Source organism: Myotis brandtii, unplaced genomic scaffold (genome assembly GCF_000412655.1).
Source record: "Myotis brandtii unplaced genomic scaffold, ASM41265v1 scaffold46, whole genome shotgun sequence".
NCBI classification, from domain to species: domain Eukaryota; kingdom Metazoa; phylum Chordata; class Mammalia; order Chiroptera; family Vespertilionidae; genus Myotis; species Myotis brandtii.
The window spans coordinates 7596091-7600458 of NW_005367587.1; positions in this window are offsets into that span (position 1 = coordinate 7596091).

The window sequence follows — 4368 nt, forward strand, 5'->3', positions numbered from 1 at the left end:
TTTTCTATTATTTTAACAAAGCAAATAAGTACAGAAGCCAAACAGCAGGGTTAAAGTTTAACTATAGTTTCTACCTGAGATGATTGCTACCATACTTCAAAAGGATGGTCTGAAATTAAAGTTTAACTAAAGCAGTTATGGTGGGCAGTTACGTCCTAGGCCAGTATCTTCACTGACAAGGTCAACCTTTACCTTCACTGAGCCTATCTGTCTTTTTGCATCTATGATAACTTACCCTTGAAATGTCTGGGTAACTTGTAACTTCCCTTTTTCTGGAGCCCCTGGGCACAATCAAATGTGCTGGACGCCAGGACAGACACCACATATTCCTTAATTATCATGTTAATTGTTCCTGCACCCACCTAAGTATGTGTCCATCATTTTACTTTTTATCCAATCCCAGGGGTTTCCCCTGCTTTGCTTTATCCCTCTTCCTTAATCTATCACCAATAAATTTCATGTAACCCACCTACATCCCTCCGTTGATTGCAATGTATAAATACAAATGTACCCCCGCCATTCTCCGGCGCATTATCTCAATTTGTTGAGGTTCTGCTTCCTGGCATATGTTGAAAGTTTGGCTCAAATAAACTCACAAAAATTCTTTACAGGTTTCAATGGGTTTTTTTTTTAAAGTTAACATATGTATAGGGGAAAACGTAGTATATATAGGGTTTGGTACTATCTGCCTTCTTAGGCATTCACTGGGGGTCTTAGAATGTATTCCCTTGCAGGTGTGTGTGTGTGTGTGTGTGTGTGTGTGTGTGTGTGTGTGTGTGTTGGTGGTGGTGGGGGTACAATATTTGCCTTTCCACAATTTACCACTCAGGTTCTTTTCCTTTATCTTGTCACTTCTCTAAAAATTAATTGTTCCTTTCTAAGAAGCTATATATATAAACTTACATTCTGAGCAAAACTTTGAGTTACTTATCTCTGGGTACTCCCATATGTGTCATACATTATATACAGGTTAATAAACTTCTGCTTGTTTTTCTTTTGTTAATCTGTTTTTTGTCAGTCCAATTTGCAGGGCCTCTGGTGAAAGCCTAAAATGGGTAGAGAAGGAGATTTTTCCTCTTCTACAGCAATATGTCAAACAGAAATAAGATTTTAGAAGTGTTAGCTAACATCACAGCAGTAATCATATTGCAATATAGAAATGTATCAAACTAACCCATTGTACACCTTAACTTACACATTATATGTGAATTATAACTCAATTTTTTAAAGTTTTTTTTTAATACAAGAAGGTAAAATCAACATGTTTAAGGTGAAATGAACCTGTTTCTGAGTACGATGGATTAGCTAGTGACTGACCTATGCTCACACCTCAAGCAACCAGGAAATAGAAGCAACATAGAGAAATCATCTGTGTAAGGCAGAGGAGAGCTGCTGAATCAACAAGAACTGGAGAGGCTCAGCCTCCACAGAGGAAGAAACTTGGGGAGGGAGAGCTGGCTTCTGAGCCACTTTACCCGGGGTCATTCGCTGATTCTGGGCATGGGCCAGGGGCTGATCATTCCGGACCTTGGGAGGTCTATGAGATTCTGGGGCTGCAAGAGGCTGGAGTTTCAAAATAGAAACAGAAAGCCACTGAAAGAAGAACAGAGCCTTCAGAAATCTTGTGAAACAGATTAGAATTACTGGATTTACCAGCAGGATTTCTGCTGAAAATCCTGAAGAGACAGCAGTAAAATGGAGGTAGACTGAGCCTTACCAGGGCTGCACTCAGCCTCAACTCAGCCTGGTTCATTATTGGATTCAGGTGACCAGCCTCAATTGTAGTATAGTATCCTCCATCTTTGGTAAAAACTGCTGTTTAAAATTTTAACCCTGCTGTTCTGGCTTCTGTAAACATTTGCTCCCTTAAATAATAGGGAAAATAAGACTACTCCCCACTCCAGAGAGGTCATAAAATATGCCCCAGACAGAGTTGTCAGTGCTGACACCAGGCCAGCCCTTGAGATAAGGTCTCATGGCCCTGTCTCAGCAAACAGGACCTTTTCTCAGAAGGTCTGGAAATCTCATTCCAAATTTGGAAAACAAAGAGCTGAAAAACATATAAATTGAAAAGACTTCCACCACATTGGGCCCCAGAATTTGAGAAGCAAGAGTTCCTCTGGGCCTGCTAGCGAAAATGAACAGGACTCCAAATAAATTTGGCTTATTGATTAAGGCGTCTTCTGATTTACAATATAACACAATGAGAAAGAAGATGCTTTATAAAATTAAAATGTAATGTAGTTTCAAATTTAAATTAATGTAATTTTTACTTTATATGGGAACGTAAATGAACAAAAACGTCAAACAGTATTCCTGATTCAAAAGGGGTCCTGAGAAGAATTTGTTCTAGCAGTCATTCAAATGTACTTGCAGTCAATTTGAGACCCTTGGCATACAAGAATATCAATAATGGGAATATTAAAAAAGACCTACACTTTTCATCATATTCTCTAAAAGATTTCAGGTGAATTAAATATTTAAAAATCAAAAGAAACGCACCCCCAGTTATGTGAATAGACTATCACAAGGGGAAATCACTTTTTCACTCTTGATGGAATAGAAATAAAAAATATGGACAGATTCATGACTTAGATAGTTTTACCTCTGATGCAATGAATACCAACAAAGCTGTGATTTAAAAATTTAGAAGGATGGAGGAAGTATCTGCATATAAACACAAAAATTCAATAACTTAAAAGTATAAATAATTAAAAGAGTTCATACGAGAAGAAACATGATTTTAAATCATGACTTTTTAAACTTTTGTTCAAACTTATCAGTAAAATAACCGCAATTTAAACCTACTTGGAAGTTTCATTCTGTACCTAAAAAAGAATTAGAAAAACTTTAAAAAAAGTGATAAAATCGCCAGCCTGCAAGGGTCCAGAAAGCACACATGCTCACATATTAATGATAGCAATGTAAAGGGAGCCAGCCTTTCTGTGGGGCAAAATGGTACTTTATTGAAAAATCATAAATATGCCTAATCCCTGACCAAGTAATAAAACTTATCCTGAGGAAATAATGTTTAATAAAAAAGTATACATATACAACATTTATTTTATGCCAGTAAAACACTGGAAGAAAGCTAAGATCCCAACAATACAGAATTATAGAAGCTAACTGTGGTGTACCAAAATGATATACTCTAATGATATACTAAACATTATTAGAGTAAAGTTGATAGAGGAAATAGAAAACATTTGGTTAAATCACATTACAAGAAAGGAAGAATACCAAATTGTGTGTACACACCCATAACTATAAAAGGATGATGAATATGTATGGGCAGAGATATAGAGAATGTTTCTAGTTGGACTAAGAGCAACAAGACTTGTAGTGAGTTATTCTGTAAAGGTGTTAAAATTATGTTTTTAGAGAATTTAATATTGCTATAATGAGAGCAGGATTTTCTTTGCAGGGCATAAGACTGGCTCTTTCCTATCCTATCTAATAATAGCCAAACATGGTAATTGACCTTACCTTCGCTATGCCTCACATTGGCTAATCAGCACGATATGCAAATTAACCGCCAACAAAGATGGCGGCTAATTTGCATACTGCAGGCAGGGCAGGACAGCGTGAGCCACCAGCGCTCCCCCATCCAGGCCAGCCCCAGAAGCCCCAGAAGCCAGCCTGCCTTGCTGCTCGGGATCTGATCCGGTCCCGGGCGGCAAGGCAGGCCGGCCCTAGAAGCCCCAGAAGCCGGCAAGGCAGCCCCAGAAGTCGGCCTGCCTTGCCGTCTGGGATCCAATCTGGTCCTGGACAGCAAGGCAGGCCGGGCCCAGAAGCCCCAGAAGCTGCCTGATATGGTAGTAACTCTATCAGTAAGCACTCTGAAAGTCAGTGGCATAAATGCACCAATTAAAAGACACATTATGAGGGTGAATCAAAAACAAAACCCACTTTAAATATAAAGACACATATAGATTAAAAGTAAATGAATTAAGCTGCAGCCTGTTTTGCTCAGTGGATAGAGCATTAGCCCGTGGACTGAAGGGTCCCAGGTTCGATTCCAGTCAAGGGCATGTACCTCAGTTGCTGGCTTGATCCCCAGTCCCTATCAACGCATGTGCAGGAGGCAACCAATCAATGTGTCTCTCCCTTTCCCTTCACTCTCTCTAAAATTCAATGGAAAAATATCCTTGGGTGAAGATTAACAAAAACAAAGTAAATGGATTAAGTAACATTAAAGAGATTATAAGAAAAATATATTCCAAATTTTGTTAGTTGTATAATGGTTATGTTTAAATTATTAACACCTAAGAAATTGGGTGAAGGGTACATATAATATGCTGTAGTATTTTATAGGTTTTTTTTAACATGTATGAGATTATTTCAAATTAAAATATTAAAAAATTAAAA